We start from the raw sequence: 11,301 nt of genomic DNA on the forward strand, positions 1-11,301 counted from the left end.
AACCCCCCCCCCCCCAACCCCCCAAAAAAACCAGTAAAAGAAGATACTATAGGAAAAGCCTCCGACCAAACCCCAAGTCCAAGAAATTAGCCAGCTTCCTTCATCCATATTCTACTTTTTTTATTTATTTATGTTAAATTCAATTAGGAAGAGAATTTTTGACAACCAAAAAACCTCAATGGCTACCATCTCCGGTTCGCCGTCGACCAACCACATCTCTTTTTTAAAAAGTCCCAAATCATAAGAGATAAGTAAAACCACACACCTTCAAATAGAATCTGCCCGAAAAACTCTCAATTGCTCTCTGTTCTTGCTTAAGTTCAAAAACCATAGCATTTTTTTACTCAAACTACTCTATATTTGAGAAAGAATGAGAAAACGAGATGAGAAATATTTGAAAAATAGTGAAAAGAAACTGGATAAAAAATGGAGTAGACTGATGAGAGATAAGTGGGAAGGGGTTAATGGTGAAAAGAAGAAGAGATGAGAAGCGAGCAGTGATGGACGACCTTGGGGGTTCTCTTTCCCTTTTCTTTTTCATTTTTTAATTTTCCTTTTGATTTGTATTTTTTAAAATCAAATATTATACTCACGCGTTTTTTTTTTTTTTTGAGAAATTTTCATAAAGCACTATCTTTTAGTAGTAATTAGCCATCTATAGATACCATTTGTTATATTACGGATTATAGATACCTTTTCTGTGGTTATAAGATGTATTTGCTATATTTAAGCTATTGTATTCATGAATACAATAGCAAAAATAGGCGTGAATCAGGGAAGTCCAGCTAATCAGTTGTTGTATTCGAGTGTATTCAATTGTATTCATGGAGTGAAACATGGGATTACAGCTGGACAGATTATTGTATTCGATTGTATTCGACTGTATTCACGGCGTGAAATAGGGGATTACACTGTTTTTAAAACGAAAAGTGAATCAATTAACATAATAGACTCCTAATATAACTCAACAAACTCAATTATACACACACAAATTTTGTATTTTCAGTTATAAAAAAGATTCTCAACCGAAAAATACCCCAAAAACATAGCAATCTTCAGAGAAATTATATAATACATCTGAAAACATAAATTATATTAATTAAAAAAGCATATGAATACATTCATAGCATATAGCAAGACAGTGAATACAATGAAATACATAGAATACAACGGGATACATTGAAATACAATGGAAAAAAAAGACAGTGAATACAACAAAATACATGGAATACAACGAGATACGTTGAATTACAATAAAAATAAGACAATGAATACAATGAAATATATGAAAATACATTGAAAATATATTAACAGAAAAAGTCGCTCAGCTCCAAACTCCGTCGTCTTTGTTCAAGAACAAACCCTAATTTCGGGCGAATTCGCCATTCACCGGAAGCCGGTAGTGAAAACGCGCCGCCTTGGTCCGGCGATGGTGCCGGAGCCGAGATCACTTCCTAAGCAAAAGCAACCGCCGATAAGACCGCCACAATGGCAAAAAACAACGTCAAAGCCTTCAATGCCATATCTCAGAAGATGTAGAAATCACAGAAACTTATATCCTTCAATGACGAATTGATTGATAAAGACGAATTAACTTATATCCTTCAATGACGAATTGTGTAGCAATGGCGACAAGTTGCTGTTGTTGGATTCTTTCAAAAGATTTTTTTTCCCGGTAGACCTATGCCTTTCTCACAAGTCAAATAAATCTACTTCGGTTTATTCTAGCTTTATAAGGAGAGGTCAAAGTCCAAAAATATATTGGCAATTGGTTTGTGAAAACCAGCAGTACGGATTTGGTGGAAGAATGGCGGAGTCTAGTTCAAGAGGGTTGGCGCCGAAGAATAGCCCAAAATTTGGGGGACAATGGCATGTATCAAAGTAGAGAGAGAAAGAACATAGTGTAACTGAATAGCTTATTTAGTGGCTTAGGGGTAGGAGGTAACCAAAATTAGATATTTTGCTATAAATATTAAAAGGTATTTATAGAATATAATTTTTTTAAATGGTATTTATTTAAAATAAATAAGGTGTTAACCTTTGCTATAGGAGGTAAAAATTCCTATTTAAAACCATGCATAATAAACTCGGATCACATTAACTACAATTACTATATACTCTCTTTCTAGGAGTTGAATACAAGTTAAGAAGAATTCATTGAAAATTTGTTTTTCCAAATAATTAATTTTAAAATTTCAAAGAAAAGCATGTAACTAACTCCTTCCAGATTTTGACGACCCAAAGGGTCATCACCTGTTTTCTCATTCATCTCGTGCTTCCGAGGCCTTGAAAACCTCATTTTTAATTGCCTCGATTTGCGTGCGCAGTCCGGGCGCGTAGCCGGAAAGCTTAAATATGAATTCTGTGTAAAAAATTTATGAATTTTAATATTATTATGATTAAAGTTGACTTTGGTCAACATTTTGGGTAAACGGATCCGGACCCGTGATTTGACGGTCCCGGAGGGTCCGTAGAAAAATATGAGACTCGGGCATATGCCCGGAGTCGAATTCCGAGGTCGAGAGCCCGAGAAATGAATTTTTCTGTGAAATTATTTTTTTGAAATTAATATGGAAATTTGAAAAGGAAATTGATTAGAACGTGTTGGTATCGGGCCCGTATTTTGGTTCCGGCGCCCGGTACAGGTCTTATATGTGGTTTAAGCGCTTTCTGTGAAATTTGGTTGAAATCGGACGTCATTTGACGTGTTTTGGACCTAAATATCAAAAAATGAAAGTTCATGAAGTTTGATGAAAAAGTAATGATTTTGAGGTTTGATTCCTCGATTTTGATGTTATTTTGGCGATTTGATCGCACGGTTAAGTTCGTAGGGTGTTGTTGAGTTAGTGTACGTGTTTGGTTAGGAGCCCCGAGGGCTCAAGAGTGTTTTCAGGGGTGTTCGGGGTGGTTGAACTTAGAAAAAAAATTGCAGAAAATCACTGCTGCTGCACCAGTTCTGGTGTAACCGCACCTGCGGTCCTTTGGCCGCAGATGCGGGCTCGCAGGTGCGAGCAGCGGGTCCCGGATGCGGTCTCCTTCGCAGATGCGGATTCCTACCCCGCAGATGCGGTCTGCAGAAGCGGATCTTTTCTTCGCAGGTGCGGCTCCAGCGGGGCCTAGCCATTTCCGCAGAAGCGCCCATTTTTCCGCACGTGCGGTGGCGCAGGTGCGACCCCTGTACCGCAGATGCGGAAGTCGGGCAGTGAGTTTTTTTTTAAAACATAACTTCAGCGATTTTCTTTCAAACTTTCTCAACAATTAGAAGACTAGGGCGATTTTCTCAAGAGATTTTCTTCTCAAATCACAAGTAAGCACTTACTAACTGATTTCTTTCCATTATCTAGTGTTTTCATCAACTTTTATCAATAATCTTAGGGTTTTAATGGTAGAAAATTAGGAAAATGGGTAGAGTTAGGGTTTTTCGATTTTCTTTGATTTAGACCTCGTTTTGGGGTTGAATTTGAAAACAAATTGTATATCCGGGCTAGTGGGGGAATGTGTAACATGGAATTGGTTCGAACCTCGGGTTTTGACCAAGTGTGCCCGGGGTCGATTTTTGGGATTTTGGGAAGAAAGCTTAGAAATCTATATTTAGGCTTTGGGTTTAGTTTATTTAGCTATTATTGATATTGTAAAGTCATTATTTCATAGATTTGACTGAGTTGGAGCCGAATTCGAGGGGTAAAGCTATACTAGAGGCTTGAGTTGAGTTTGGAGCATTCGAGGTAAGTGTTTGATCTAACTTTGACTCGAGGGAATAAGATTAGAGTATTATTTGCTAATTGCTAAATGTTGAGTACGGTGTATAGGCATGGTGACGAGTATCTATACACCGGTGTCTAGCATGACCGTGGGTCTTTATTTGTGCTTGATTGGGATTCTATAGTGACTCTTCCTTGATAAATTGATGGTTACTATATGATATGAAGAGAATGAGAAGGAAATATGATGTGTAAACTCTTTGGAGCGTTGGCTCGATTTTTGACTTGATTAAAAAGTAAGAAATGAACGTAAGAGAAAGGATATGTGATTATTCCCTTGCTGGGACGTGTAAGTTATTGTTGTTGCTCCCTTGCCGGGATTTAACTACTTAGTCGTATTCTCCCTTTCCGGGAAATCACTTATATATTATGAAATGGGATCGTGTGGCACGCCGACCACTTATATAGATTACGAGATCTGATGTAGTTTCGTGTTTACTTCTGATAAGTTGTTTTCATCTGTATTTTCCCTAAGCATGTCCCCTCCCCGTCTTAATTGGTATTTTCTGCTGTTATTTCGTTGCACTTGTATATACATATATATCTGCACAGGTTGTTTTTGGTAGGTCCTGTCTAGCCTCGTCACTACTTCGCCGGGGTTAGGGCAGGCACTTACCAGCACATGGGGTCGGTTGTGCTGATGCTGCACTCTGTGCATCTTTTTGCACAGATCCAGGAGCAGCTTTTGGGCCTCAGCAGTAGGATTTGATCGGGAGCTGACTTCAGTCCAAGGACTTTTGAGGTAGCCTAGCTGACGTCCACAGGCCGGAGTCCCTTCCATGTTATTAGTTTGTTTTCCTTGTACCGAGACAAACATTGATGTACTTCTATTCGGACTTGTTTTTAGCACTCTTTAGTAGTTCGTGAGTTAGTGACACCGGATCTGGGTAGAGTTGTATTTAAACTTCCGCATTTGGTTTTCAGTTATCTATGTTTTTAAGACTTTCGCTTTTATTTAAATGACTCATTTTATTTATATCATTGTGATATTATCAGAAAATGTTTTAATACTTGGCTTGCCTAGCTCCGACAGTAGGCGCCATCACGACTCCCGATGGTGGGAAATCCGGGTCGTGACAAAGAGAAAAAGCCCACAGGGAAGTAGTCGCATAAGCAGTTGCTGAAGCGGCTCTTAGAGCTGATGAACCGTTGAGGATGATGTAGGTCGAAGAATGAATCTAAATTGGCCTCTGCTTGAAGATCAAACTAAAAATACTGCACCCGGGCCTGGACAATCATTGGGAGACTATGACAGGCTGGTCTAAAACCAAGGACTGTCTAGCGTGAGACCTCCACCAATTGTAGAAAATAACTTTGAAATCAAGCAAGGGCTGCTCTAGATTATCCAGAATAATTGTGCATTACGAGGAAAACCCAACAAAGATCCAAATATTAACTTGATGGACTTCGATGAGATAATGAATATTTTCTGGTACAATGGGCATTGAATGATTCTATCTATTTAAGGAATTTTTCTTCTTCACTAAAAGATGATGCCATGAACTGGTTGCAGCTGACTGGGTCAATTCGGACTAAAAATATATGTAAGGACCCGACCGGTCTTTTTGTGTATTTGAGCTCCATTTTTCCCTTTAGAAGCTTCTCCTATGTGTATTAATAGTTTTATGACTTGCGGGGATAGTTGGTTTGATTTCAAGAAAGTTTTGAAATGATTTGGATCCATTGGTTCTTAGTGTGGAAGCTTAAGTTGAAAAAGTTGATCGAGGTTTGACTTTTATAAAAACGACCTTGAAATAGTGTTTTGATGATTCCAATAGGTTCATATGGTAATTTTCGACTTAGGCATATGCCCGAAATTAGATTCGGAGGTTATTAGGTTGAATTGGCTCTTTTTGTCGAACGTTGACAATTTGAAGGTTTAGAAATTTCCTAAGTTTGACCGTAGATTGAATTCATGGCTATTGGGTTCAGATCTTGGTTTCGAGACTCAAAATAGATATGTTTTATGATTTGAAACTTGTCTGCAAAGTTTGGCGTCATTCCGATTTGGTTTGATAAGAATCGAACGCTTGGTGTAGTTTTTGAGATTCTTGAGTTTCATTGTGAATTGCATGTGTTTTTGTGTTCGCTTCGTGGTTTCAGATGTTATTTTGGTATTAAAATTTGCGAGCGAGTTCGTACAATATTTTTATACTTATGTAAATGTTTGGTGTGGATCCTCGAGGGCTCAGGTGAGTTCCAGACGTGTTTCGGATTTTTTTGGTCATATTTCATAACTCTTGGTCTGTTGGTGCTGCGGTTATTGCTATTGGGAGCACCAGTTCGCAATTGCGAAGGGGGAAGGAGGGGTGTTAGGTGTTGCAAATGCGACGGCTTGATCATATTTGCAAAGTTAGCACTAGACTTGGGCAGGTCGCATTTGCGATCGCATGGTTTCTTGCGAATAGGCTGCAATCGCAATGCGAAGCCCATGTCGCAATTGCGACATCTGTTTGGGCTGACATGGTTCACTTTTGTGATCCCTGAGACATATTTTCAAGGGGTCGCATTTGTGAACCCCAAGTTGTATATATGGCATTCGTAGCTGAACAAAAGATTAGGATTTCAGGACTTTTTTTCATTTTATCATATTTTGGAGCCCTAGACTCGGTGGGAGGCGATTTTAGGAGAAGATTTTCATACAAAGCTATTGGGTAAGTAATTTTGATTCAATTTCGATTATATAACATGATTATTTATGAGTTTTAACATCGAAATCATGAGAATTGAAGAAAAAAATTAAGGATTTTTTACTATGTTTTGAAATATAAAAATTTAAGATTTGAGAGTCGAATTGAAATCAGATCTGAAAAACAAATATATATATATATATATATATATATATATATGGACTGAGTGTGGATCGGGCTGCACGCCGCAGCGAATGGTACGATGATATTGCGCTTGGGCTGTAGGATCCCCTCCGGAGTCTAAACCCCCACAGTGAGCGCGAGTACCCAAATGGATCGGGCTGCGCGCCGCAGCGNATTTGAGAGTCGAATTAGAAATCAGATACTGTAAAAACAAATATATATATATATATATATATATATATATATGGACTCGTAAAGTTATGGATAGTCAAGATCTACCCTTCGACTCGGATTTGACCGGGCGGGCCTGGGGTTGGCTTTTGTCGACTTTTGAAGAATTGTGTAAAGATCTTAACTTTATTAATCGCAATTGGTTTCTCTGACATTGTTTGATATTATTTAGTCATATTTGGCTAGATTTGAGCCGAACAGAGGTAAATTTAAGGAAAAAGCATTTTTGAGTATTGAATTGGCCTAATTGAGGTAAGTATCTTGCCTAACTTTGTGTGGGAGAATTACCCCTTAGGATTTGGTCTAATTATATTATTTGTGCTAAGTGAAATGATGTGTATATAAGGTGACGAGTGTGTACACAGGAGTATATGTGGTAATTGACCGGATTAGACTTTATGCTATTAATATGCTTTGAATTTGGGGTTGTCTGCTATATGAAGCACGCTTTATTGTTGATTCACTCCCCGTACCCTAGTATTATTGTTGTGATTCTAGTGCAGGTTGTTATTAAGCTGTGGGCTATATATTGTTCTCGCATTGGTATTGTTTTTTGGTGATGTTATGGTACATGTGCACGTATTGTGCGGGTTGATTGTTGTGTTGTGAATGAGATGCGCATGCGGCGGCATAATGGTGGTGTTATTTATGCGCATGCGGCGAGATAAGTGTCACGACCCAAAACTCTAACCTGTCGTGATGGCGCATATCGTGGTACTACGCAAGCCGACACCTTTCAAAACACTTCGATATTTCATTAAAAGATAAGTTAAAGCTTATTCTTAACAAAAATTTCACAAAAGAGTTAAACCCAAAATAAAAATGCGGAAAAGATAGCCCGACGTCGGGGTGTCACTAAGTCATGAGCATCTAAAACCAGTTCAGAATCAGAGTTTACAATAGTCCACCAATACTAAACAGAAAGAAAAGATAACAATGGAAGGAGAGACAAGGTATGCGGACGCCGGCAGCTACCTCGTATGTCTCTGATAGCCTACTGTGCACGAACTCAACGACCTCTGCGACCGGTCTCACTTGAATATGCACACAAGGTGCAGGGAGTAACGTGAGTACTTCCAACTCAGTAAGTAACAGAAATAAATAAGGAACTAAGAAGTAATGACGAGCTATGCAAATACAGCTTATCTCAATAACATTCAAATAAAGAACAGTCATGCTTTCAAATTTAGTAGTTTAAGTCAAATCAGTTCGTACTCAAGTAAACCAGATATCAAGTCTTCCAGAAATTTGCACAACAAGAAATAACAACTAAGTGCAACAAATAATTGAAAGCAAGTATAGTCTCTCAAGGCAACAGTCACTCAGCTCATCTCAACAGCTCAATCACTCAACTCATCTCAACAGCTCAATCACTCGGCTCTCAGCCCTCAGTAATCATACTCAATAGGTACCTCCGCTCACTAGGGGTGTGCAGACTCCGGAGGGGCTCCTTCAGCCCAAACTCTATATCACTGCGGCGTGCAGCCCGATCCAATATATAAACAGCCATAAGGCTCCTTGCGACGTGCAACCCGATCCAATATATAAATAGCCCTGAGGCTCATTGCAGCGTGCAACCCGATCCATATACACTCACATAGCTCACAGCTCGACACTCAGGCTCTATCTCAGTCATCAACCTCTCCAGTCCCTCGGGCTCTCAGAAAATATATAATTCAGCCCCAAAAAGAGATAATACATGTATCAATAATAAATAAGAAGGGATGGAGGTATGATATGCAAGTAATATCATGACTGAGAACAAAACAGCAAATAGCAGTTAATTCAACAAGTACACGACCTCACGGGGTCTCAACAGTGATATCATAAGGCCTAAACATTATTTATAACATGGAGCGCAATCAATTTCCATAAGAACAGAGGGAACATGTAGTAAACAATAAGTTATTCGATTCTACAGTCTCACGGGACGGACCAAGTCACAGTCCCTTCGGTGCACGCCCACACGCCCGTCACCTAGCATGTGCGTCACCTCCAAAATAGTCATACGACACAAAATCCGGGGTTTCATACCCTCAGGACCAGATTTATAGCTGTTACTTACCTCCATCCGAGCAGAAGTCCTACTCTGTGATGCCTTTCCCTCTCAAATCGGCCTACAAACGTCCCGAATCTAGCCATAAGTGATACATCACAATCAATAAATCCCAAAGGGATCAATTCCATAAGAAAACCACTAAATTAGAGCCAAAATCCGAAATAGACTCAAACTCGGCCCCCGATCCCACGTCTCGAAATCCGACAAAAATCACAAAACCCGAAATCCCATGCACTCACGAGTCTAAACATACGAAATTCATCAAAATTCGACATCATTTGCCCTTCCAAATCCCCAAAACTCACTCTCCAATTCTCAAGCTCTAATCTCCCAAATTTCACCTCAGCACCACACAATCTGGGGGGAGGGGGGTAAACAATGGGGAAACAAGATTTATGATAAAAAAAATGAGTACACGATGCTTACCTCAGAAATCCCTGTCACACCTCCTTTTTCTACCACCAGAAGGGGTATATAGGGAGTTTTTTCCAATTAAAGTGACAATCGAAACGGGATTATTTATTTAAGATTCAGAGTTGCCACTTGGGATAGTTTATTGGTGTCCCAAGTCACCGGTTTAGAATCCCGAATCGAGGAAAAGTTCGACTATCCTTTTGAAGTCTGCGAACCAGAAATTCTGAATAAGGAATTCTGTTAACCCGGGGGAAGGTATTAGGCACCCCCGGATTCCGTGGTTCTAGCACGGTCGCTTAAACTATCATAATTGGCCTATTATCTGATTTAATACATGTTTTAGCCTATGGAACGTTTTTAACTTATTAGCCGCTTTTAATTAATTTTAGAAAGATTCAACGTTATCTAAAACACGTCTTGAATCACGCCACATGAAATGCACCCGCGGTCCACGACACATTTCATCTAATGTTGTTGAGATTTGGATTTGGGGTCACATGAAATGCACACTCGAGTTTAAGGAAATTAATTTAAATTACGCGCCTAAAGCAACTATGCACCTTCAAGTTTGCGAGGGCCATGAAAAATTCAACTAAATGGCACACCTCGATTTCTAAAGGATTAAAGTTAATTAAGTGAGGGCCATGGGTTTTGAGATTTTGTTTGGCATGGCACGCCTCGAATTATTCTAACAAAAGGGTTTCTAAATTAGCTTTTGAAGGCCATAAATTATATGTTTGGCTAATATGGCACACTTCAAACCCATTTTTAGAGTCTAGTTAATAAAGGAAAAGCTTAAAGGAATTCTAATTACTTTTTAAGCTAAAGGTTCGAACCTACTTAGCAACTAACAAGCATCGTATTAAATAACCAATTATCTGAAGAAAAATTGCTTCAACAACAATAACTAAACGAGGGAACTGGGCTCGACAAAACAAAACAGGCCCCAAATAACATAAAGTAGACAATCCCATTTGCAAGTGCCTTCAGGCTTGGGCCCAAAATGAGCCCAAATCTTTCAAGAACTTGAGGTTGGCGAATGCAGGACTCGAGATCGAATCCCTATGACACGCCAGCAGTATCTGAAAATCAAAGGGTATCAAAATGAACCCAACTGGCTGTCAACAATACACCACTATATATGCAATCGATTTAAATCAGTCTCCAACTAACTCGATAGACAATTATGTGAGATTTCAACAATGACATTATTTTAAAACAGTTAAAAATCTAATTCTTTGGAAACTATATAGTATGCAACTTTAACTTTTAAAACCCCAAGCTAACTTAGAACAATGACAAGAGAATCTGAACCTCAATTAAACCTCATATTAACAGAACCTGATGAGATTGACATTAAGCAACCATGATCTTAAAACATCAAGTCCAACAATATAACATTCAAACACAAGCAAACGACTCAAAACAGGCCTAACGAGGCATTTCCTTCACCTATAGCCAGCTTCAAACAAGCTGACAACTAAGCAGAAGAATCAGACAGCTTAAAAACTTCAATCTAATGCTACGACATCCCATTCATGATCAATAGACTAATCTAAATATCTCTAGAGCTAAATATTACAGCCATGAATGAGATTGAAGGGAGAAGAAACGAAATTCAACAAACAAACAACACCAGTTTTATCATATTTCCAAATCCAAATTACATATTACACTCAAGTGATGTCCATAGTTCCAAAAAGTACTTGGAAAAGCCAAGAGAAAAACAAAGAGAGTGAGGGAGTAGCAACAGCAGCAGGCCAGTCAGCAATGCAACAGTAATAAACCAGCAACTCAAAACCAAGCTTTTCAAATCATCTTAAACTTTTCTTAACCCAGATGCACGACTTGGAAACTAATAGAAACTTCAAACAACCAAAAAGGATCAAAGAACCAGAATCCCAGAAAACCTCCAGCAAATTTCAGTATTTTTCGAGTTTTTAAAGATGCTCAGCCGTTTTCAACTTTTCAGTATTTTTAGCCTCTAATTTCTGCCTTGAGAGTGAAGAAACAATGCCTTTAT

Source organism: Nicotiana attenuata, unplaced genomic scaffold (genome assembly GCF_001879085.1).
Source record: "Nicotiana attenuata strain UT unplaced genomic scaffold, NIATTr2, whole genome shotgun sequence".
Classification (NCBI taxonomy): domain Eukaryota; kingdom Viridiplantae; phylum Streptophyta; class Magnoliopsida; order Solanales; family Solanaceae; genus Nicotiana; species Nicotiana attenuata.